Raw genomic sequence first — 24,619 nt, forward strand, 5'->3', positions numbered from 1 at the left:
TGCAGCGGTCTACTTTCCTGCCCGTGCAGGACATTTGGGTATGACCCATTTGTCCACAGTTCCTGCAACATACCGGCATTCCAGGGTAAAATAAGTAGCCTCTGCTCTTACCGATCACAAATGTTGAGGGAGGGTGTAGCATTCCTCCCACTCCGCTTGGGTCCCTCTTTAGACGGGCCATGTACCTCCTCTTGCCGCACCAGAAGCCTACCGCGTTCTTCACAGTGCCCAGGTATCTCAGATCATCACAATAACGGATAAGGTAGGTCGAGATGTCTGCAGCCTCCACAAAGGGGTTCGGGAAATGCACCACGATAGGGATCTCGTCATAGGCATACAAGAGACAAAAGGTTAGTCCATCCAATTCATCTAAGTAGTTTTTCTCATTTACCTTTTGTACGAGTTGGTGACAGCATCCCTGGCTCTTGAAGGTGATGGTGTAAGTCCCCTTGTACTCATTGTCCTGGAAGCAGAATATGTCTTCCCGCCGAAACTCCAGAACTCCAAGCAGAATCCTATGGCAGATGTAGTCCAAGTTCTTCTCTGTCCTCGATCCTGCTCCAACTTCAATCCTCACGGTGTTCCGCATCCGGGCATCACCCGATGAATATGTGAGCGTTGCCGGCATCCTTCACTCAGGAACGTACCGACTCTTCTCTCTGAAAGGCGCAAGCCTTCATGGGATCCCTTCCCGTTGCTCCCGGACTAATCCTTCCTCCCAATAGCAGCAGGGGGGTTAAGTCCCTCCGAAGAGGAACGATCCCCCCAGGCCGAGAGAAAGGGTACCAAGAGCACCTCACAGGCAAGACCACACAGGTAAACCTGATAGATCGTGCCAAAAGGCCGAGAAGCGATAACCAGAATTGGTTTCAAACTACGGAGCCACCCAAGGATCCTGAAAAGTCCATTTGTGGAGATGAGCTCCTGGACTCCCGTTAAGAAGACATGTTGTCAACCTCTAGATCCCTTACATGCCTGCACTTTTCGGCTTGCTGCTGCTGCAATCCACGCGTTTTAGATCTGCATAACTCCACCTCTTTAAACACAGCACCTTCACCCCCTGCTGTTCCCACCCGCCTCAACACCGTTGGAAGGGAGGAGAACCAATTAAGGTGGGGGGTGGGGTGGAACGAGCAGCTGTCTACCCTTAGCAGGAGGGCTCCTGATTACATACCTCTCCTGCTGCTGCTGCTGCTGGCTGTCCAGCAGCAGACTGAAGGTGGCTGCTGCTGTGCACAGGTATATAAAGGCTCAGAGCCTATTATGACACGCGCAGCCAGCGTTCCATTGCCACATTCCATCTACTGCAGGCAGGATACCTCGCTGGCTGAATGTCGCTGAGAAGCTCACAGAGACCGCCATAAGCAACAGTTTAACAGAATGCCACAGACTAATCAACCAAACTTTTTGGGTTGGGTTCTCTTTTATAGTCTGCAGGCATTAAATGAAAGAAGTCAGTGTTCCAGCAGAAGGAGACAACGTTTCAGAAAAGGCATTGTAGCAAACCAAAAAAGAAATTTTAAGCGCAGCAGAGTAACCAGCGCACATACCTGTTAGCTCAGGTGAGTTTAAAAGGCTGCTGTTGATAACAAGGGCATTTGCTAAATAGATGGTGTGTGTGCAACAATATACTGAAAGGTCAATTATATTGTGCAGCTTATCTCACCACCTGTAGTTATTTAGGTGAAAGCTCCAAAATGCTTGCCTAATATGTCTGTTTATCCAAAAGGAAGTAAAAAGGGAGAGCTAGAAAGATAGCATTGCATCACATTACATGGCAATGCAATGCACAGTTGCTGAAGTTGAACCAAAATGAGCTTGTAATCTGGCTTCTGCAACTTTGAACATGAAAAATCCAATGAGGAGAAGAAAAGCAAAGCCAAAGAGTCCATCCCAAAATCCGACAAACAAGCAAAATGAACAAAAAACATTGAATTCAATTCTTTCTGATTTTAGAAACTGCATTAAAGAAGGGGTGCACCGGTCCTGGAGATACTGCAATACCAGGTCAATGCGTGGAGTGGACAGAGCAAGCTCTTTTTCCATCTCCCTGTTCTAAAAATCCATTTAATATATGGTCCCCAGATAGGGGACGTATCAGATATTAAACTGATAAGAACAGATACTACACTTGATCTTAGCCAAAAGGCCGAGAAGCGATAACCAGAATTGGTTTCAAACTACGGAGCCACCCAAGGATCCTGAAAAGTCCATTTGTGGAGATGAGCTCCTGGACTCCCGTTAAGAAGACATGTTGTCAACCTCTAGATCCCTTACATGCCTGCACTTTTCGGCTTGCTGCTGCTGCAATCCACGCGTTTTAGATCTGCATAACTCCACCTCTTTAAACACAGCACCTTCACCCCCTGCTGTTCCCACCCGCCTCAACACCGTTGGAAGGGAGGAGAACCAATTAAGGCGGGGGGTGGGGTGGAACGAGCAGCTGTCTACCCTTAGCAGGAGGGCTCCTGATTACATACCTCTCCTGCTGCTGCTGCTGCTGGCTGTCCAGCAGCAGACTGAAGGTGGCTGCTGCTGTGCACAGGTATATAAAGGCTCAGAGCCTATTATGACACGCGCAGCCAGCGTTCCATTGCCACATTCCATCTACTGCAGGCAGGATACCTGGCTGGTTGAATGTCGCTGAGAAGCTCACAGAGACCGCCATAAGCAACAGTTTAACAGAATGCCACAGACTAATCAACCAAACTTTTTGGGTTGGGTTCTCTTTTATAGTCTGCAGGCATTAAATGAAAGAAGTCAGTGTTCCAGCAGAAGGAGACAACGTTTCAGAAAAGGCATTGTAGCAAACCAAAAAAGAAATTTTAAGCGCAGCAGAGTAACCAGCGCACATACCTGTTAGCTCAGGTGAGTTTAAAAGGCTGCTGTTGATAACAAGGGCATTTGCTAAATAGATGGTGTGTGTGCAACAATATACTGAAAGGTCAATTATATTGTGCAGCTTATCTCACCACCTGTAGTTATTTAGATGAAAGCTCCAAAATGCTTGCCTAATATGTCTGTTTATCCAAAAGGAAGTAAAAAGGGAGAGCTAGAAAGATAGCATTGCATCACATTACATGGCAATGCAATGCACAGTTGCTGAAGTTGAACCAAAATGAGCTTGTAATCTGGCTTCTGCAACTTTGAACATGAAAAATCCAATGAGGAGAAGAAAAGCAAAGCCAAAGAGTCCATCCCAAAATCCGACAAACAAGCAAAATGAACAAAAAACATTGAATTCAATTCTTTCTGATTTTAGAAACTGCATTAAAGAAGGGGTGCACCGGTCCTGGAGATACTGCAATACCAGGTCAATGCGTGGAGTGGACAGAGCAAGCTCTTTTTCCATCTCCCTGTTCTAAAAATCCATTTAATATATGGTCCCCAGATAGGGGACGTATCAGATATTAAACTGATAAGAACAGATACTACACTTGATCTTAGCCAAAAGGCCGAGAAGCAATAACCAGAATTGGTTTCAAACTACGGAGCCACCCAAGGATCCTGAAAAGTCCATTTGTGGAGATGAGCTCCTGGACTCCCGTTAAGAAGACATGTTGTCAACCTCTAGATCCCTTACATGCCTGCACTTTTCGGCTTGCTGCTGCTGCAATCCACGCGTTTTAGATCTGCATAACTCCACCTCTTTAAACACAGCACCTTCACCCCCTGCTGTTCCCACCTGCCTCAACACCGTTGGAAGGGAGGAGAACCAATTAAGGCGGGGGGTGGGGTGGAACGAGCAGCTGTCTACCCTTAGCAGGAGGGCTCCTGATTACATACCTCTCCTGCTGCTGCTGCTGCTGGCTGTCCAGCAGCAGACTGAAGGTGGCTGCTGCTGTGCACAGGTATATAAAGGCTCAGAGCCTATTATGACACGCGCAGCCAGCGTTCCATTGCCACATTCCATCTACTGCAGGCAGGATACCTGGCTGGCTGAATGTCGCTGAGAAGCTCACAGAGACCGCCATAAGCAACAGTTTAACAGAATGCCACAGACTAATCAACCAAACTTTTTGGGTTGGGTTCTCTTTTATAGTCTGCAGGCATTAAATGAAAGAAGTCAGTGTTCCAGCAGAAGGAGACAACGTTTCAGAAAAGGCATTGTAGCAAACCAAAAAAGAAATTTTAAGCGCAGCAGAGTAACCAGCGCACATACCTGTTAGCTCAGGTGAGTTTAAAAGGCTGCTGTTGATAACAAGGGCATTTGCTAAATAGATGGTGTGTGTGCAACAATATACTGAAAGGTCAATTATATTGTGCAGCTTATCTCACCACCTGTAGTTATTTAGGTGAAAGCTCCAAAATGCTTGCCTAATATGTCTGTTTATCCAAAAGGAAGTAAAAAGGGAGAGCTAGAAAGATAGCATTGCATCACATTACATGGCAATGCAATGCACAGTTGCTGAAGTTGAACCAAAATGAGCTTGTAATCTGGCTTCTGCAACTTTGAACATGAAAAATCCAATGAGGAGAAGAAAAGCAAAGCCAAAGAGTCCATCCCAAAATCCGACAAACAAGCAAAATGAACAAAAAACATTGAATTCAATTCTTTCTGATTTTAGAAACTGCATTAAAGAAGGGGTGCACCGGTCCTGGAGATACTGCAATACCAGGTCAATGCGTGGAGTGGACAGAGCAAGCTCTTTTTCCATCTCCCTGTTCTAAAAATCCATTTAATATATGGTCCCCAGATAGGGGACGTATCAGATATTAAACTGATAAGAACAGATACTACACTTGATCTTAGCCAAAAGGCCGAGAAGCGATAACCAGAATTGGTTTCAAACTACGGAGCCACCCAAGGATCCTGAAAAGTCCATTTGTGGAGATGAGCTCCTGGACTCCCGTTAAGAAGACATGTTGTCAACCTCTAGATCCCTTACATGCCTGCACTTTTCGGCTTGCTGCTGCTGCAATCCACGCGTTTTAGATCTGCATAACTCCACCTCTTTAAACACAGCACCTTCACCCCCTGCTGTTCCCACCCGCCTCAACACCGTTGGAAGGGAGGAGAACCAATTAAGGTGGGGGGTGGGGTGGAACGAGCAGCTGTCTACCCTTAGCAGGAGGGCTCCTGATTACATACCTCTCCTGCTGCTGCTGCTGCTGGCTGTCCAGCAGCAGACTGAAGGTGGCTGCTGCTGTGCACAGGTATATAAAGGCTCAGAGCCTATTATGACACGCGCAGCCAGCGTTCCATTGCCACATTCCATCTACTGCAGGCAGGATACCTGGCTGGCTGAATGTCGCTGAGAAGCTCACAGAGACCGCCATAAGCAACAGTTTAACAGAATGCCACAGACTAATCAACCAAACTTTTTGGGTTGGGTTCTCTTTTATAGTCTGCAGGCATTAAATGAAAGAAGTCAGTGTTCCAGCAGAAGGAGACAACGTTTCAGAAAAGGCATTGTAGCAAACCAAAAAAGAAATTTTAAGCGCAGCAGAGTAACCAGCGCACATACCTGTTAGCTCAGGTGAGTTTAAAAGGCTGCTGTTGATAACAAGGGCATTTGCTAAATAGATGGTGTGTGTGCAACAATATACTGAAAGGTCAATTATATTGTGCAGCTTATCTCACCACCTGTAGTTATTTAGGTGAAAGCTCCAAAATGCTTGCCTAATATGTCTGTTTATCCAAAAGGAAGTAAAAAGGGAGAGCTAGAAAGATAGCATTGCATCACATTACATGGCAATGCAATGCACAGTTGCTGAAGTTGAACCAAAATGAGCTTGTAATCTGGCTTCTGCAACTTTGAACATGAAAAATCCAATGAGGAGAAGAAAAGCAAAGCCAAAGAGTCCATCCCAAAATCCGACAAACAAGCAAAATGAACAAAAAACATTGAATTCAATTCTTTCTGATTTTAGAAACTGCATTAAAGAAGGGGTGCACCGGTCCTGGAGATACTGCAATACCAGGTCAATGCGTGGAGTGGACAGAGCAAGCTCTTTTTCCATCTCCCTGTTCTAAAAATCCATTTAATATATGGTCCCCAGATAGGGGACGTATCAGATATTAAACTGATAAGAACAGATACTACACTTGATCTTAGCCAAAAGGCCGAGAAGCGATAACCAGAATTGGTTTCAAACTACGGAGCCACCCAAGGATCCTGAAAAGTCCATTTGTGGAGATGAGCTCCTGGACTCCCGTTAAGAAGACATGTTGTCAACCTCTAGATCCCTTACATGCCTGCACTTTTCGGCTTGCTGCTGCTGCAATCCACGCGTTTTAGATCTGCATAACTCCACCTCTTTAAACACAGCACCTTCACCCCCTGCTGTTCCCACCCGCCTCAACACCGTTGGAAGGGAGGAGAACCAATTAAGGTGGGGGGTGGGGTGGAACGAGCAGCTGTCTACCCTTAGCAGGAGGGCTCCTGATTACATACCTCTCCTGCTGCTGCTGCTGCTGGCTGTCCAGCAGCAGACTGAAGGTGGCTGCTGCTGTGCACAGGTATATAAAGGCTCAGAGCCTATTATGACACGCGCAGCCAGCGTTCCATTGCCACATTCCATCTACTGCAGGCAGGATACCTGGCTGGCTGAATGTCGCTGAGAAGCTCACAGAGACCGCCATAAGCAACAGTTTAACAGAATGCCACAGACTAATCAACCAAACTTTTTGGGTTGGGTTCTCTTTTATAGTCTGCAGGCATTAAATGAAAGAAGTCAGTGTTCCAGCAGAAGGAGACAACGTTTCAGAAAAGGCATTGTAGCAAACCAAAAAAGAAATTTTAAGCGCAGCAGAGTAACCAGCGCACATACCTGTTAGCTCAGGTGAGTTTAAAAGGCTGCTGTTGATAACAAGGGCATTTGCTAAATAGATGGTGTGTGTGCAACAATATACTGAAAGGTCAATTATATTGTGCAGCTTATCTCACCACCTGTAGTTATTTAGGTGAAAGCTCCAAAATGCTTGCCTAATATGTCTGTTTATCCAAAAGGAAGTAAAAAGGGAGAGCTAGAAAGATAGCATTGCATCACATTACATGGCAATGCAATGCACAGTTGCTGAAGTTGAACCAAAATGAGCTTGTAATCTGGCTTCTGCAACTTTGAACATGAAAAATCCAATGAGGAGAAGAAAAGCAAAGCCAAAGAGTCCATCCCAAAATCCGACAAACAAGCAAAATGAACAAAAAACATTGAATTCAATTCTTTCTGATTTTAGAAACTGCATTAAAGAAGGGGTGCACCGGTCCTGGAGATACTGCAATACCAGGTCAATGCGTGGAGTGGACAGAGCAAGCTCTTTTTCCATCTCCCTGTTCTAAAAATCCATTTAATATATGGTCCCCAGATAGGGGACGTATCAGATATTAAACTGATAAGAACAGATACTACACTTGATCTTAGCCAAAAGGCCGAGAAGCGATAACCAGAATTGGTTTCAAACTACGGAGCCACCCAAGGATCCTGAAAAGTCCATTTGTGGAGATGAGCTCCTGGACTCCCGTTAAGAAGACATGTTGTCAACCTCTAGATCCCTTACATGCCTGCACTTTTCGGCTTGCTGCTGCTGCAATCCACGCGTTTTAGATCTGCATAACTCCACCTCTTTAAACACAGCACCTTCACCCCCTGCTGTTCCCACCCGCCTCAACACCGTTGGAAGGGAGGAGAACCAATTAAGGCGGGGGGTGGGGTGGAACGAGCAGCTGTCTACCCTTAGCAGGAGGGCTCCTGATTACATACCTCTCCTGCTGCTGCTGCTGCTGGCTGTCCAGCAGCAGACTGAAGGTGGCTGCTGCTGTGCACAGGTATATAAAGGCTCAGAGCCTATTATGACACGCGCAGCCAGCGTTCCATTGCCACATTCCATCTACTGCAGGCAGGATACCTGGCTGGCTGAATGTCGCTGAGAAGCTCACAGAGACCGCCATAAGCAACAGTTTAACAGAATGCCACAGACTAATCAACCAAACTTTTTGGGTTGGGTTCTCTTTTATAGTCTGCAGGCATTAAATGAAAGAAGTCAGTGTTCCAGCAGAAGGAGACAACGTTTCAGAAAAGGCATTGTAGCAAACCAAAAAAGAAATTTTAAGCGCAGCAGAGTAACCAGCGCACATACCTGTTAGCTCAGGTGAGTTTAAAAGGCTGCTGTTGATAACAAGGGCATTTGCTAAATAGATGGTGTGTGTGCAACAATATACTGAAAGGTCAATTATATTGTGCAGCTTATCTCACCACCTGTAGTTATTTAGGTGAAAGCTCCAAAATGCTTGCCTAATATGTCTGTTTATCCAAAAGGAAGTAAAAAGGGAGAGCTAGAAAGATAGCATTGCATCACATTACATGGCAATGCAATGCACAGTTGCTGAAGTTGAACCAAAATGAGCTTGTAATCTGGCTTCTGCAACTTTGAACATGAAAAATCCAATGAGGAGAAGAAAAGCAAAGCCAAAGAGTCCATCCCAAAATCCGACAAACAAGCAAAATGAACAAAAAACATTGAATTCAATTCTTTCTGATTTTAGAAACTGCATTAAAGAAGGGGTGCACCGGTCCTGGAGATACTGCAATACCAGGTCAATGCGTGGAGTGGACAGAGCAAGCTCTTTTTCCATCTCCCTGTTCTAAAAATCCATTTAATATATGGTCCCCAGATAGGGGACGTATCAGATATTAAACTGATAAGAACAGATACTACACTTGATCTTAGCCAAAAGGCCGAGAAGCGATAACCAGAATTGGTTTCAAACTACGGAGCCACCCAAGGATCCTGAAAAGTCCATTTGTGGAGATGAGCTCCTGGACTCCCGTTAAGAAGACATGTTGTCAACCTCTAGATCCCTTACATGCCTGCACTTTTCGGCTTGCTGCTGCTGCAATCCACGCGTTTTAGATCTGCATAACTCCACCTCTTTAAACACAGCACCTTCACCCCCTGCTGTTCCCACCCGCCTCAACACCGTTGGAAGGGAGGAGAACCAATTAAGGCGGGGGGTGGGGTGGAACGAGCAGCTGTCTACCCTTAGCAGGAGGGCTCCTGATTACATACCTCTCCTGCTGCTGCTGCTGCTGCTGGCTGTCCAGCAGCAGACTGAAGGTGGCTGCTGCTGTGCACAGGTATATAAAGGCTCAGAGCCTATTATGACACGCGCAGCCAGCGTTCCATTGCCACATTCCATCTACTGCAGGCAGGATACCTGGCTGGCTGAATGTCGCTGAGAAGCTCACAGAGACCGCCATAAGCAACAGTTTAACAGAATGCCACAGACTAATCAACCAAACTTTTTGGGTTGGGTTCTCTTTTATAGTCTGCAGGCATTAAATGAAAGAAGTCAGTGTTCCAGCAGAAGGAGACAACGTTTCAGAAAAGGCATTGTAGCAAACCAAAAAAGAAATTTTAAGCGCAGCAGAGTAACCAGCGCACATACCTGTTAGCTCAGGTGAGTTTAAAAGGCTGCTGTTGATAACAAGGGCATTTGCTAAATAGATGGTGTGTGTGCAACAATATACTGAAAGGTCAATTATATTGTGCAGCTTATCTCACCACCTGTAGTTATTTAGGTGAAAGCTCCAAAATGCTTGCCTAATATGTCTGCTTATCCAAAAGGAAGTAAAAAGGGAGAGCTAGAAAGATAGCATTGCATCACATTACATGGCAATGCAATGCACAGTTGCTGAAGTTGAACCAAAATGAGCTTGTAATCTGGCTTCTGCAACTTTGAACATGAAAAATCCAATGAGGAGAAGAAAAGCAAAGCCAAAGAGTCCATCCCAAAATCCGACAAACAAGCAAAATGAACAAAAAACATTGAATTCAATTCTTTCTGATTTTAGAAACTGCATTAAAGAAGGGGTGCACCGGTCCTGGAGATACTGCAATACCAGGTCAATGCGTGGAGTGGACAGAGCAAGCTCTTTTTCCATCTCCCTGTTCTAAAAATCCATTTAATATATGGTCCCCAGATAGGGGACGTATCAGATATTAAACTGATAAGAACAGATACTACACTTGATCTTAGCCAAAAGGCCGAGAAGCGATAACCAGAATTGGTTTCAAACTACGGAGCCACCCAAGGATCCTGAAAAGTCCATTTGTGGAGATGAGCTCCTGGACTCCCGTTAAGAAGACATGTTGTCAACCTCTAGATCCCTTACATGCCTGCACTTTTCGGCTTGCTGCTGCTGCAATCCACGCGTTTTAGATCTGCATAACTCCACCTCTTTAAACACAGCACCTTCACCCCCTGCTGTTCCCACCCGCCTCAACACCGTTGGAAGGGAGGAGAACCAATTAAGGCGGGGGGTGGGGTGGAACGAGCAGCTGTCTACCCTTAGCAGGAGGGCTCCTGATTACATACCTCTCCTGCTGCTGCTGCTGCTGGCTGTCCAGCAGCAGACTGAAGGTGGCTGCTGCTGTGCACAGGTATATAAAGGCTCAGAGCCTATTATGACACGCGCAGCCAGCGTTCCATTGCCACATTCCATCTACTGCAGGCAGGATACCTGGCTGGCTGAATGTCGCTGAGAAGCTCACAGAGACCGCCATAAGCAACAGTTTAACAGAATGCCACAGACTAATCAACCAAACTTTTTGGGTTGGGTTCTCTTTTATAGTCTGCAGGCATTAAATGAAAGAAGTCAGTGTTCCAGCAGAAGGAGACAACGTTTCAGAAAAGGCATTGTAGCAAACCAAAAAAGAAATTTTAAGCGCAGCAGAGTAACCAGCGCACATACCTGTTAGCTCAGGTGAGTTTAAAAGGCTGCTGTTCATAACAAGGGCATTTGCTAAATAGATGGTGTGTGTGCAACAATATACTGAAAGGTCAATTATATTGTGCAGCTTATCTCACCACCTGTAGTTATTTAGGTGAAAGCTCCAAAATGCTTGCCTAATATGTCTGTTTATCCAAAAGGAAGTAAAAAGGGAGAGCTAGAAAGATAGCATTGCATCACATTACATGGCAATGCAATGCACAGTTGCTGAAGTTGAACCAAAATGAGCTTGTAATCTGGCTTCTGCAACTTTGAACATGAAAAATCCAATGAGGAGAAGAAAAGCAAAGCCAAAGAGTCCATCCCAAAATCCGACAAACAAGCAAAATGAACAAAAAACATTGAATTCAATTCTTTCTGATTTTAGAAACTGCATTAAAGAAGGGGTGCACCGGTCCTGGAGATACTGCAATACCAGGTCAATGCGTGGAGTGGACAGAGCAAGCTCTTTTTCCATCTCCCTGTTCTAAAAATCCATTTAATATATGGTCCCCAGATAGGGGACGTATCAGATATTAAACTGATAAGAACAGATACTACACTTGATCTTAGCCAAAAGGCCGAGAAGCGATAACCAGAATTGGTTTCAAACTACGGAGCCACCCAAGGATCCTGAAAAGTCCATTTGTGGAGATGAGCTCCTGGACTCCCGTTAAGAAGACATGTTGTCAACCTCTAGATCCCTTACATGCCTGCACTTTTCGGCTTGCTGCTGCTGCAATCCACGCGTTTTAGATCTGCATAACTCCACCTCTTTAAACACAGCACCTTCACCCCCTGCTGTTCCCACCCGCCTCAACACCGTTGGAAGGGAGGAGAACCAATTAAGGCGGGGGGTGGGGTGGAACGAGCAGCTGTCTACCCTTAGCAGGAGGGCTCCTGATTACATACCTCTCCTGCTGCTGCTGCTGCTGCTGGCTGTCCAGCAGCAGACTGAAGGTGGCTGCTGCTGTGCACAGGTATATAAAGGCTCAGAGCCTATTATGACACGCGCAGCCAGCGTTCCATTGCCACATTCCATCTACTGCAGGCAGGATACCTGGCTGGCTGAATGTCGCTGAGAAGCTCACAGAGACCGCCATAAGCAACAGTTTAACAGAATGCCACAGACTAATCAACCAAACTTTTTGGGTTGGGTTCTCTTTTATAGTCTGCAGGCATTAAATGAAAGAAGTCAGTGTTCCAGCAGAAGGAGACAACGTTTCAGAAAAGGCATTGTAGCAAACCAAAAAAGAAATTTTAAGCGCAGCAGAGTAACCAGCGCACATACCTGTTAGCTCAGGTGAGTTTAAAAGGCTGCTGTTGATAACAAGGGCATTTGCTAAATAGATGGTGTGTGTGCAACAATATACTGAAAGGTCAATTATATTGTGCAGCTTATCTCACCACCTGTAGTTATTTAGGTGAAAGCTCCAAAATGCTTGCCTAATATGTCTGTTTATCCAAAAGGAAGTAAAAAGGGAGAGCTAGAAAGATAGCATTGCATCACATTACATGGCAATGCAATGCACAGTTGCTGAAGTTGAACCAAAATGAGCTTGTAATCTGGCTTCTGCAACTTTGAACATGAAAAATCCAATGAGGAGAAGAAAAGCAAAGCCAAAGAGTCCATCCCAAAATCCGACAAACAAGCAAAATGAACAAAAAACATTGAATTCAATTCTTTCTGATTTTAGAAACTGCATTAAAGAAGGGGTGCACCGGTCCTGGAGATACTGCAATACCAGGTCAATGCGTGGAGTGGACAGAGCAAGCTCTTTTTCCATCTCCCTGTTCTAAAAATCCATTTAATATATGGTCCCCAGATAGGGGACGTATCAGATATTAAACTGATAAGAACAGATACTACACTTGATCTTAGCCAAAAGGCCGAGAAGCGATAACCAGAATTGGTTTCAAACTACGGAGCCACCCAAGGATCCTGAAAAGTCCATTTGTGGAGATGAGCTCCTGGACTCCCGTTAAGAAGACATGTTGTCAACCTCTAGATCCCTTACATGCCTGCACTTTTCGGCTTGCTGCTGCTGCAATCCACGCGTTTTAGATCTGCATAACTCCACCTCTTTAAACACAGCACCTTCACCCCCTGCTGTTCCCACCCGCCTCAACACCGTTGGAAGGGAGGAGAACCAATTAAGGCGGGGGGTGGGGTGGAACGAGCAGCTGTCTACCCTTAGCAGGAGGGCTCCTGATTACATACCTCTCCTGCTGCTGCTGCTGCTGCTGGCTGTCCAGCAGCAGACTGAAGGTGGCTGCTGCTGTGCACAGGTATATAAAGGCTCAGAGCCTATTATGACACGCGCAGCCAGCGTTCCATTGCCACATTCCATCTACTGCAGGCAGGATACCTGGCTGGCTGAATGTCGCTGAGAAGCTCACAGAGACCGCCATAAGCAACAGTTTAACAGAATGCCACAGACTAATCAACCAAACTTTTTGGGTTGGGTTCTCTTTTATAGTCTGCAGGCATTAAATGAAAGAAGTCAGTGTTCCAGCAGAAGGAGACAACGTTTCAGAAAAGGCATTGTAGCAAACCAAAAAAGAAATTTTAAGCGCAGCAGAGTAACCAGCGCACATACCTGTTAGCTCAGGTGAGTTTAAAAGGCTGCTGTTCATAACAAGGGCATTTGCTAAATAGATGGTGTGTGTGCAACAATATACTGAAAGGTCAATTATATTGTGCAGCTTATCTCACCACCTGTAGTTATTTAGGTGAAAGCTCCAAAATGCTTGCCTAATATGTCTGTTTATCCAAAAGGAAGTAAAAAGGGAGAGCTAGAAAGATAGCATTGCATCACATTACATGGCAATGCAATGCACAGTTGCTGAAGTTGAACCAAAATGAGCTTGTAATCTGGCTTCTGCAACTTTGAACATGAAAAATCCAATGAGGAGAAGAAAAGCAAAGCCAAAGAGTCCATCCCAAAATCCGACAAACAAGCAAAATGAACAAAAAACATTGAATTCAATTCTTTCTGATTTTAGAAACTGCATTAAAGAAGGGGTGCACCGGTCCTGGAGATACTGCAATACCAGGTCAATGCATGGAGTGGACAGAGCAAGCTCTTTTTCCATCTCCCTGTTCTAAAAATCCATTTAATATATGGTCCCCAGATAGGGGACGTATCAGATATTAAACTGATAAGAACAGATACTACACTTGATCTTAGCCAAAAGGCCGAGAAGCGATAACCAGAATTGGTTTCAAACTACGGAGCCACCCAAGGATCCTGAAAAGTCCATTTGTGGAGATGAGCTCCTGGACTCCCGTTAAGAAGACATGTTGTCAACCTCTAGATCCCTTACATGCCTGCACTTTTCGGCTTGCTGCTGCTGCAATCCACGCGTTTTAGATCTGCATAACTCCACCTCTTTAAACACAGCACCTTCACCCCCTGCTGTTCCCACCCGCCTCAACACCGTTGGAAGGGAGGAGAACCAATTAAGGCGGGGGGTGGGGTGGAACGAGCAGCTGTCTACCCTTAGCAGGAGGGCTCCTGATTACATACCTCTCCTGCTGCTGCTGCTGCTGGCTGTCCAGCAGCAGACTGAAGGTGGCTGCTGCTGTGCACAGGTATATAAAGGCTCAGAGCCTATTATGACACGCGCAGCCAGCGTTCCATTGCCACATTCCATCTACTGCAGGCAGGATACCTGGCTGGCTGAATGTCGCTGAGAAGCTCACAGAGACCGCCATAAGCAACAGTTTAACAGAATGCCACAGACTAATCAACCAAACTTTTTGGGTTGGGTTCTCTTTTATAGTCTGCAGGCATTAAATGAAAGAAGTCAGTGTTCCAGCAGAAGGAGACAACGTTTCAGAAAAGGCATTGTAGCAAACCAAAAAAGAAATTTTAAGCGCAGCAGAGTAACCAGCGCACATACCTGTTAGCTCAGGTGAGTTTAAAAGGCTGCTGTTGATAACAAGGGCATTTGCTAAATAGATGGTGTGTGTGCAACAATATACTGAAAGGTCAATTATATTGTGCAGCTTATCTCACCACCTGTAGTTATTTAGGTGAAAGCTCCAAAATGCTTGCCTAATATGTCTGTTTATCCAAAAGGAAGTAAAAAGGGAGAGCTAGAAAGATAGCATTGCATCACATTACATGGCAATGCAATGCACAGTTGCTGAAGTTGAACCAAAATGAGCTTGTAATCTGGCTTCTGCAACTTTGAACATGAAAAATCCAATGAGGAGAAGAAAAGCAAAGCCAAAGAGTCCATCCCAAAATCCGACAAACAAGCAAAATGAACAAAAAACATTGAATTCAATTCTTTCTGATTTTAGAAACTGCATTAAAGAAGGGGTGCACCGGTCCTGGAGATACTGCAATACCAGGTCAATGCATGGAGTGGACAGAGCAAGCTCTTTTTCCATCTCCCTGTTCTAAAAATCCATTTAATATATGGTCCCCATATAGGGGACGTATCAGATATTAAACTGATAAGAACAGATACTACACTTGATCTTAGCCAAAAGGCCGAGAAGCGATAACCAGAATTGGTTTCAAACTACGGAGCCACCCAAGGATCCTGAAAAGTCCATTTGTGGAGATGAGCTCCTGGACTCCCGTTAAGAAGACATGTTGTCAACCTCTAGATCCCTTACATGCCTGCACTTTTCGGCTTGCTGCTGCTGCAATCCACGCGTTTTAGATCTGCATAACTCCACCTCTTTAAACACAGCACCTTCACCCCCTGCTGTTCCCACCCGCCTCAACACCGTTGGAAGGGAGGAGAACCAATTAAGGCGGGGGGTGGGGTGGAACGAGCAGCTGTCTACCCTTAGCAGGAGGGCTCCTGATTACATACCTCTCCTGCTGCTGCTGCTGCTGCTGGCTGTCCAGCAGCAGACTGAAGGTGGCTGCTGCTGTGCACAGGTATATAAAGGCTCAGAGCCTATTATGACACGCGCAGCCAGCGTTCCATTGCCACATTCCATCTACTGCAGGCAGGATACCTGGCTGGCTGAATGTCGCTGAGAAGCTCACAGAGACCGCCATAAGCAACAGTTTAACAGAATGCCACAGACTAATCAACCAAACTTTTTGGGTTGGGTTCTCTTTTATAGTCTGCAGGCATTAAATGAAAGAAGTCAGTGTTCCAGCAGAAGGAGACAACGTTTCAGAAAAGGCATTGTAGCAAACCAAAAAAGAAATTTTAAGCGCAGCAGAGTAACCAGCGCACATACCTGTTAGCTCAGGTGAGTTTAAAAGGCTGCTGTTGATAACAAGGGCATTTGCTAAATAGATGGTGTGTGTGCAACAATATACTGAAAGGTCAATTATATTGTGCAGCTTATCTCACCACCTGTAGTTATTTAGGTGAAAGCTCCAAAATGCTTGCCTAATATGTCTGTTTATCCAAAAGGAAGTAAAAAGGGAGAGCTAGAAAGATAGCATTGCATCACATTACATGGCAATGCAATGCACAGTTGCTGAAGTTGAACCAAAATGAGCTTGTAATCTGGCTTCTGCAACTTTGAACATGAAAAATCCAATGAGGAGAAGAAAAGCAAAGCCAAAGAGTCCATCCCAAAATCCGACAAACAAGCAAAATGAACAAAAAACATTGAATTCAATTCTTTCTGATTTTAGAAACTGCATTAAAGAAGGGGTGCACCGGTCCTGGAGATACTGCAATACCAGGTCAATGCGTGGAGTGGACAGAGCAAGCTCTTTTTCCATCTCCCTGTTCTAAAAATCCATTTAATATATGGTCCCCAGATAGGGGACGTATCAGATATTAAACTGATAAGAACAGATACTACACTTGATCTTAGCCAAAAGGCCGAGAAGCGATAACCAGAATTGGTTTCAAACTACGGAGCCACCCAAGGATCCTGAAAAGTCCATTTGTGGAGATGAGCTCCTGGACTCCCGTTAAGAAGACATGTTGTCAACCTCTAGATCCCTTACATGCCTGCACTTTTCGGCTTGCTGCTGCTGCAATCCACGCGTTTTAGATCTGCATAACTCCACCTCTTTAAACACAGCACCTTCACCCCCTGCTGTTCCCACCCGCCTCAACACCGTTGGAAGGGAGGAGAACCAATTAAGGCGGGGGGTGGGGTGGAACGAGCAGCTGTCTACCCTTAGCAGGAGGGCTCCTGATTACATACCTCTCCTGCTGCTGCTGCTGCTGCTGGCTGTCCAGCAGCAGACTGAAGGTGGCTGCTGCTGTGCACAGGTATATAAAGGCTCAGAGCCTATTATGACACGCGCAGCCAGCGTTCCATTGCCACATTCCATCTACTGCAGGCAGGATACCTGGCTGGCTGAATGTCGCTGAGAAGCTCACAGAGACCGCCATAAGCAACAGTTTAACAGAATGCCACAGACTAATCAACCAAACTTTTTGGGTTGGGTTCTCTTTTATAGTCTGCAGGCATTAAATGAAAGAAGTCAGTGTTCCAGCAGAAGGAGACAACGTTTCAGAAAAGGCATTGTAGCAAACCAAAAAAGAAATTTTAAGCGCAGCAGAGTAACCAGCGCACATACCTGTTAGCTCAGGTGAGTTTAAAAGGCTGCTGTTCATAACAAGGGCATTTGCTAAATAGATGGTGTGTGTGCAACAATATACTGAAAGGTCAATTATATTGTGCAGCTTATCTCACCACCTGTAGTTATTTAGGTGAAAGCTCCAAAATGCTTGCCTAATATGTCTGTTTATCCAAAAGGAAGTAAAAAGGGAGAGCTAGAAAGATAGCATTGCATCACATTACATGGCAATGCAATGCACAGTTGCTGAAGTTGAACCAAAATGAGCTTGTAATCTGGCTTCTGCAACTTTGAACATGAAAAATCCAATGAGGAGAAGAAAAGCAAAGCCAAAGAGTCCATCCCAAAATCCGACAAACAAGCAAAATGAACAAAAAACATTGAATTCAATTCTTTCTGATTTTAGAAACTGCATTAAAGAAGGGGTGCACCGGTCCTGGAGATACTGCAATACCAGGTAAATGCATGGAGTGGACAGAGCAAGCTCTTTTTCCATCTCCCTGTTCTAAAAATCCATTTAATATATGGTCCCCAGATAGGGGACGTATCAGATATTAAACTGATAAGAACAGATACTACACTTGATCTTAGCCAAAAGGCCGAGAAGCGATAACCAGAATTGGTTTCAAACTACGGAGCCACCCAAGGATCCTGAAAAGTCCATTTGTGGAGATGAGCTCCTGGACTCCCGTTAAGAAGACATGTTGTCAACCTCTAGATCCCTTACATGCCTGCACTTTTCGGCTTGCTGCTGCTGCAATCCACGCGTTTTAGATCTGCATAACTCCACCTCTTTAAACACAGCACCTTCACCCCCTGCTGTTCCCACCCGCCTCAACACCGTTGGAAGGGAGGAGAACCAATTAAGGCGGGGGGTGGGGTGGAACGAGCAGCTGTCTACCCTTAGCAGGAGGGCTCCTGATTACATACCTCTCCTGCTGCTGCTGCTGCTGGCTGTCCAGCAGCAGACTGAAGGTGGCTGCTGCTGTGCACAGGTATATAAAGGCTCAGAGCCTATTATGACACGCGCAGCCAGCGTTCCATTGCCACATTCCATCTACTGCAGGCAGGATACCTGGCTGGCTGAATGTCGCTGAGAAGCTCACAGAGACCGCCATAAGCAACAGTTTAACAGAATGCCACAGACTAATCAACCAAACTTTTTGGGTTGGGTTCTCTTTTATAGTCTGCAGGCATTAAATGAAAGAAGTCAGTGTTCCAGCAGAAGGAGACAACGTTTCAGAAAAGGCATTGTAGCAAACCAAAAAAGAAATTTTAAGCGCAGCAGAGTAACCAGCGCACATACCTGTTAGCTCAGGTGAGTTTAAAAGGCTGCTGTTGATAACAAGGGCATTTGCTAAATAGATGGTGTGTGTGCAACAATATACTGAAAGGTCAATTATATTGTGCAGCTTATCTCACCACCTGTAGTTATTTAGGTGAAAGCTCCAAAATGCTTGCCTAATATGTCTGTTTATCCAAAAGGAAGTAAAAAGGGAGAGCTAGAAAGATAGCATTGCATCACATTACATGGCAATGCAATGCACAGTTGCTGAAGTTGAACCAAAATGAGCTTGTAATCTGGCTTCTGCAACTTTGAACATGAAAAATCCAATGAGGAGAAGAAAAGCAAAGCCAAAGAGTCCATCCCAAAATCCGACAAACAAGCAAAATGAACAAAAAACATTGAATTCAATTCTTTCTGATTTTAGAAACTGCATTAAAGAAGGGGTGCACCGGTCCTGGAGATACTGCAATACCAGGTCAATGCGTGGAGTGGACAGAGCAAGCTCTTTTTCCATCTCCCTGTTCTAAAAATCCATTTAATATATGGTCCCCATATAGGGGACGTATCAGATATTAAACTGATAAGAACAGATTTTGCGTTTATATTTAAAATATCGTAGTCTTTATCTTTTCTTCAGAGCTTTAAAATAACATCTTCCATAGGTGATAGTTCCATATACTCAGGGCTCTTTTCTTTCCAAGCTTCTTCATATCCATTAGGTAGTACATATAAATTTCACTTAATGCCAGTCTTATACAATCCTTGACTTCTATATAGTCTCTTTTAAACAACAATATGTTTCTGGTCTTCCATAGAGCACTTTTAACACAACTCAAAGTGCACCATAAAACTCTCTCTTTTTCTTTCGTCATGTTTGGTAAAATCCCATATAAAACCACTTCATGGCTTAAAAAATTAAGACCAGATAAAAATTTTAAAAGCTCACCACAGTCTTTCCACACTTGCTGTGCAAAATCACAATTCCAAATAAGGTGCATAGTAGTCTCATCATTATTGCACTGATGCCTCGGGCAGGTTTGTATAGTGCTAAGTCTTCTTTTATACTGGAAATCACGAGTCGGTAAACATTCCTGCACAATCATCCAAGCTAAGTCTTTATGTTGATTCATCAGGTAAGGTGCATTTGTTAAATTCCATATTTTAGTGACTCTGCTATATGAATAATGGCTTATGGGCGTCAAAGTTTCTTTCTTTTTTAATTGCTGCAGCAGCTTCCTTGCATTCTTCAATGTCTCCATCTCAAAAGAATCTAGGCCATATAATCTGATAACTTTCTCCAGGATGGCATATTGTTGTGGAGGTGATAACAACACTGGGCTTGTTAAAGAAATGGATATCCACTTTCGCCTCCTAAAAATGTGGCCAGCTGCATATCTTAAAAAATGTGCCCAAGGGCTTGAAGCAAACATATATTTAAAACAGAGGCTAAAAAACTTGGAGTATAAAAACAGTTTGACGTTGGGAACATCCTTACCACCAAGGTGGTGCATCTTGTACATTGTTTCTCTCTTCACCTTTTCGAACTTAGAGTTCCACACAAATTCAAACAGCATTCTCTGTAATCTTCTCGCTGTAAGGTCACTTGGGGGATAAACATAACTGAGATATAACATGACAGGAAGCAGAAGGGCCTTAATAATTAAAACTTTACCTTCGATTGTTAATTTTCTTAATTTCCAAAAGTCAATCTTCTTTTGTATTTTGTCCCTTACTCCATCCCAGCTCTTCATTCCATCATTCTGTCGATCAAAAATCACGCCCAGAATTTTAATCTTCTCTGACTGCATCGGGAGATCAGGGATGGACACATCCGCCCAATTGCCACGGACAAAACAATCACATTTCTCAATGTTTAACTTAAAACCTGAGGCTTCACAAAAAAAATTGGTCGTTCTTATAGCTCTCCTGAGAGCGGCAGGTGATGAACAAAAAATAGTAATATCATCCATGTAGCCCATTACCTTCACATCTCTTCCATGTCCTCCAGGGATAGGGACACCTTTAATCACTTTATCCTCTCGTAGCATAGATAAAAGAGGCTCTATTGCACATATAAATAGCACTGGGGACAAAGGGCAGCCTTGCTTCACACCTGAATGCAAAAACACTTCATTAGACAAAAATCCATTGATTAAAATTTTACTAAAAGAGTTCTTATATAAAAGTGCCACTTGCTTGATAAAAATTTCAGGGAAGCCCATTTTTTTTAAAACCAACCATAAAAAACAATGAGAGACACGATCAAAAGCCTTTTGAAAATCCAACGATAAAATTGCTAAGTCTTGCTTCCTGGATTGCTGGTACCATATGACATCGCGGATGGTATTGAGATGCTCCGCAACTCCTCTTCCTGGCACCCCACATACCTGGTTTTCATAAATAACTTTGGATAAAACTTTTTTAAAACGGTTCACTAAAATTTTGGACATCAACTTGTAATCAACATTCAACAGTGTGATTGGTCTCCAGTTTGCCAGATGGGATTTGGCTCCTTTTTTAAAAATCAGGGAGACCAGACCACTTCTCCAAGATATAGGCAGGATATCACACTTAAAAGCTTCTTTGATTACTAAAAACAAGTCGGGTTTTAAAAAATTCCAAAATTCACGATAAAATTCAACAGGCAAACCGTCAGAACCAGGGGTTTTCCCATAGGAAAAACTTTTGATAGCAGCATCTACTTCCGACAAGGTGACTTCAGTGCATAACAATTCTTGGTCTTCGCGGCTCAGACTATTTTTTAATGAATTAAGGGCATCTTCAGTAAAAGACTGGTCTATAGTTTTCTCATTAAAAAGCTGCTGATAAAACTGGTGAGCTTGGTTGAGCATACCTTCAGTTGTAGTTTCACCCTCTAATTCTGTTATCATTTCCTTAGCAGCAACTACTTTTTTAAAAAAAAATCTTGAGCACTTTTCATTTTTCTCCATCACTTCAATTTTTGAGTTATAAATTATTTCCTTACCCTTCGACTCTATACTCTTTTTAATTTCTTTTTTTGTTGCTTCAATTAAATCGTCCATTTCAAGTCCCACATCTCTTAGTTGATAACAGGTCTGCAATTTAGTAATAAGCCTTTTATGCCAAGCGGACTTTTCTCTTGCATTGGCTATGCTGACCTTGATAAAAAAACTTTTTATCTTCATCTTGCTGTATTCCCACCATTCTAGCAGAGTTAAAAATTTTTGTTGTTTTGTTCTTAAATAATTAAAAAACGCTTTAAAATCTGTTCTTACCTTAGGATCTTGTAACAATGTTGTATTTAGCCTCCAAACTCCTCTTGCCTTGACAAGCCCAGGTAATTCTAACTCTGATAGCAACATCTTATGATCTGAAAAAATGTTTGGGATTAAGACAACAGATTTGACATTCACATATTGGGACATGAAAATAAAATCAATACGAGATTTAGAAGAAGAGTTCTCCCAAGTATAACCGGGATCATTACTACGGATCTCTTTCCAGGAGTCTCTAAGAAAAAAATCAGTTAACAAATCCTTTAGTTGTTTCTCTGTTTTGTCTTTTTTAGGAACGGTGGAACTCCCGCTTCTCCCTTCACCAGGCAAGACACAATTGAAATCCCCACAGAACATCAGAGGCGATGAACCAGGTAGGTAATATTGCACATCTTCAAACAACTGATGTCTCTCTTCCTTCACCGGAGAAGCATAAATGTTCAAAAGTCTAAAGTCCACACCTTTAAAACTAATATTTAAGAAAAGAGCACGTCCAGAAGAAATGTCCACAAAACAGTTGATTTTAAAGTCATGCGACCTAAACAGCACTCCAATGCCAGAGGAACGATTTTCATTATCTCCGGACCAGATAGAGGGCCCATGAGGCCAATCTTTTCTTAAATCTGCATAATTCATATCAAAGTCAATGTTACATTCTTGCAAACAAAAGACATCACAGTCCACTGTTGACAGGTAGGAAAACAAAGCAGCCCTTCTTGTAGAGCCCCTTATACTCCTCACATTGAGCGAGGCTACTTTAATTGATGAGGTCATGATAGGATAGTTCAGGTCACACTACTGTCAGAATCAGACATAAAGCCCACCGATGTTAACGGGCTCTGCACTTCTGAGTCCGAAAAAGAAATGTTTATAGGGTCTGAAGGCCTTGGCTCCTCAGGAGGGGCAGCGGGAGCCATTGGCTTGTATTGCAGAAGACTTGGTTTTAATGGACACTTCTTGGAAGTCTCCCTGGCCACATTCTCATCAGACCTATCATCTGTTTTCCTTTTCCTACGAGTTTCCAGCTCCATTGCTTCTTCCTCCGAGCTAAATGTCCCGATTTCAGCAGAGGGACTCCCCTCCACCACCATATCACCCGGATCAGAATCAGCAGCCCAGTCCTTAGATGAAGCTTCCCTCCTCTCAGGACGGACAGGTTTCTCAGCTGGAGGTTTCTGCATAGACGTGGGCTTATGCGCAGCAGGAATAGGAGAACTGGCAGGTTTTCCCTGCGCAGCAGGCACTGAAGTGCTTGTGGACCCGCCTACAGGGGGTTGTGTTCGCACAGTAGATACAGGAGCACCGGTGGGACCCCCCTTAGCAGCAGGAGCAGGAGGGTTGGTTGGCTTCCTCTGTGCAGCAGGTGCAGACGTACCACCTGATGTACTAGCAGGCTTGGTCTGTGGAGCAGGTACTGGAGAGCTAGAAGACTGCCCCCGCGCTGTAGACGCACCCGCAGGAGCAGGAACAGCAGAGGGTTGCCTCTGCCCCCCGGGAGCAGATGGAGGCACACGGGCAGGTTGCTTTGCCAGCGTTTCAGCATAGGTTTCCGCCTTTTTCTTCAAAGGACACTCCCGGAAGGAGTGACCTGGGACCCGGCAGATGTTGCACACCATCTCATTGGTACAGTCCATTGTGGCATGTCCATGCTTGTAGCACTTCTTACAGATTGCCACCTCCTCCTTGCAGTTCTCATAAGTGTGACCGAAACACATGCATTTCCGGCAGAAGAGGGGCATGTCCGGGTAGAAGAGGCGCCCCCGCTCCCTACCGATCAGGAAACTTGACGGAGGATGACGCTGACCACCAATGCCATTTGGATCTTCACAAAATTTAACAAAAAATTTATGCTTTCCCGTCCAGAGGTTTTCCTCATTCATGACCTTGTGGGAATACCGCAGTTCTGGGAAATAGTTTTGAAGAAAGCAAATAATATTAACTAAGGGAACATGAGGGTTGCTCATCTGAACCACGAGCGGCTTCTCTCCACCGGAGTAAAGGATGACAAAGGTGAGTCCTTTAAGATCCTCATCTGAAAGGTGCAGGTGAATCTGGCGGAAGAGGTTCTGGCACGCATACTCCGACTCCAGAGTCAAAGTGAAGGAACCGGGGCGATCTTGAAGGGCCAGGATGTCTTCCCTCTTTACTCCTAGGATCTCCAGCAGCACTCTCCTCACGAAAAACTTCAAGGTCAACTTCTCCTTGGATGCATCGTCCACTTCGATCTTGAAAGAGTTCTTGATGCGAAGGTCACCAGCTCTGGCATAGCGCACTGCGGCCGCTACTGCTGATGCCATCTTCAAAAGGTAGATAGGGTCGATCGCCTTCTTGGTTTCTTTGCGTATCTGCCCCCTAAAGCAGCATGAGGCTTAAGACGGCTTTTACACCGCCGATGCCTCAAGGCCAAGGGCACGATTGGCTTAGAATCCTTCTGGCAAGATGTGGTATCTTAGCCAAAAGGCCGAGAAGCGATAACCAGAATTGGTTTCAAACTACGGAGCCACCCAAGGATCCTGAAAAGTCCATTTGTGGAGATGAGCTCCTGGACTCCCGTTAGGAAGACATGTTGTCAACCTCTAGATCCCTTACATGCCTGCACTTTTCGGCTTGCTGCTGCTGCAATCCACGCGTTTTAGATCTGCATAACTCCACCTCTTTAAACACAGCACCTTCACCCCCTGCTGTTCCCACCCGCCTCAACACCGTTGGAAGGGAGGAGAACCAATTAAGGCGGGGGGTGGGGTGGAACGAGCAGCTGTCTACCCTTAGCAGGAGGGCTCCTGATTACATACCTCTCCTGCTGCTGCTGCTGCTGGCTGTCCAGCAGCAGACTGAAG

At 44.6% G+C, this 24,619-nt stretch overlaps 13 non-coding genes and 1 pseudogene across 13 annotated transcripts; all 14 read right to left on the reverse strand.

Moving 5' to 3' along the window:
* Positions 1-1,970: 1,970 nt before the first annotated feature.
* LOC141239619 (U2 spliceosomal RNA) lies at positions 1,971-2,161 on the reverse strand. The gene has a single exon (XR_012304974.1). It is a non-coding gene; the product is annotated as a U2 spliceosomal RNA (small nuclear RNA).
* Positions 2,162-3,276: 1,115 nt separating this feature from the next.
* Positions 3,277-3,467, reverse strand: LOC141239826 (U2 spliceosomal RNA). Its single transcript, XR_012305175.1, has one exon. It is a non-coding gene; the product is annotated as a U2 spliceosomal RNA (small nuclear RNA).
* A 1,115-nt stretch (positions 3,468-4,582) lies between these two features.
* On the reverse strand, positions 4,583-4,773 carry LOC141239621 (U2 spliceosomal RNA). Its single transcript, XR_012304976.1, has one exon. It is a non-coding gene; the product is annotated as a U2 spliceosomal RNA (small nuclear RNA).
* Positions 4,774-5,888: 1,115 nt separating this feature from the next.
* LOC141239622 (U2 spliceosomal RNA) lies at positions 5,889-6,079 on the reverse strand. The gene has a single exon (XR_012304977.1). It is a non-coding gene; the product is annotated as a U2 spliceosomal RNA (small nuclear RNA).
* A 1,115-nt stretch (positions 6,080-7,194) lies between these two features.
* LOC141239623 (U2 spliceosomal RNA) lies at positions 7,195-7,385 on the reverse strand. Its single transcript, XR_012304978.1, has one exon. It is a non-coding gene; the product is annotated as a U2 spliceosomal RNA (small nuclear RNA).
* A 1,115-nt stretch (positions 7,386-8,500) lies between these two features.
* LOC141239624 (U2 spliceosomal RNA) lies at positions 8,501-8,691 on the reverse strand. Its single transcript, XR_012304979.1, has one exon. It is a non-coding gene; the product is annotated as a U2 spliceosomal RNA (small nuclear RNA).
* Positions 8,692-9,809: 1,118 nt separating this feature from the next.
* Positions 9,810-10,000, reverse strand: LOC141239625 (U2 spliceosomal RNA). The gene has a single exon (XR_012304980.1). It is a non-coding gene; the product is annotated as a U2 spliceosomal RNA (small nuclear RNA).
* A 1,115-nt stretch (positions 10,001-11,115) lies between these two features.
* LOC141239626 (U2 spliceosomal RNA) lies at positions 11,116-11,306 on the reverse strand. The gene has a single exon (XR_012304981.1). It is a non-coding gene; the product is annotated as a U2 spliceosomal RNA (small nuclear RNA).
* Positions 11,307-12,424: 1,118 nt separating this feature from the next.
* On the reverse strand, positions 12,425-12,615 carry LOC141239627 (U2 spliceosomal RNA). Its single transcript, XR_012304982.1, has one exon. It is a non-coding gene; the product is annotated as a U2 spliceosomal RNA (small nuclear RNA).
* A 1,118-nt stretch (positions 12,616-13,733) lies between these two features.
* On the reverse strand, positions 13,734-13,924 carry LOC141239823 (U2 spliceosomal RNA). Its single transcript, XR_012305172.1, has one exon. It is a non-coding gene; the product is annotated as a U2 spliceosomal RNA (small nuclear RNA).
* A 1,115-nt stretch (positions 13,925-15,039) lies between these two features.
* LOC141239834 (U2 spliceosomal RNA) lies at positions 15,040-15,230 on the reverse strand. Its single transcript, XR_012305182.1, has one exon. It is a non-coding gene; the product is annotated as a U2 spliceosomal RNA (small nuclear RNA).
* A 1,118-nt stretch (positions 15,231-16,348) lies between these two features.
* Positions 16,349-16,539, reverse strand: LOC141239628 (U2 spliceosomal RNA). The gene has a single exon (XR_012304983.1). It is a non-coding gene; the product is annotated as a U2 spliceosomal RNA (small nuclear RNA).
* Positions 16,540-17,657: 1,118 nt separating this feature from the next.
* On the reverse strand, positions 17,658-17,848 carry LOC141239871 (U2 spliceosomal RNA). Its single transcript, XR_012305218.1, has one exon. It is a non-coding gene; the product is annotated as a U2 spliceosomal RNA (small nuclear RNA).
* Positions 17,849-18,963: 1,115 nt separating this feature from the next.
* LOC141239905 (U2 spliceosomal RNA) lies at positions 18,964-19,139 on the reverse strand (annotated as a pseudogene).
* Positions 19,140-24,619: the final 5,480 nt, after the last annotated feature.

This window comes from Phyllobates terribilis, unplaced genomic scaffold (assembly GCF_046119375.1).
Source record: "Phyllobates terribilis strain yellow unplaced genomic scaffold, ASM4611937v1 Scaffold_779__1_contigs__length_684578, whole genome shotgun sequence".
NCBI lineage: Eukaryota > Metazoa > Chordata > Amphibia > Anura > Dendrobatidae > Phyllobates > Phyllobates terribilis.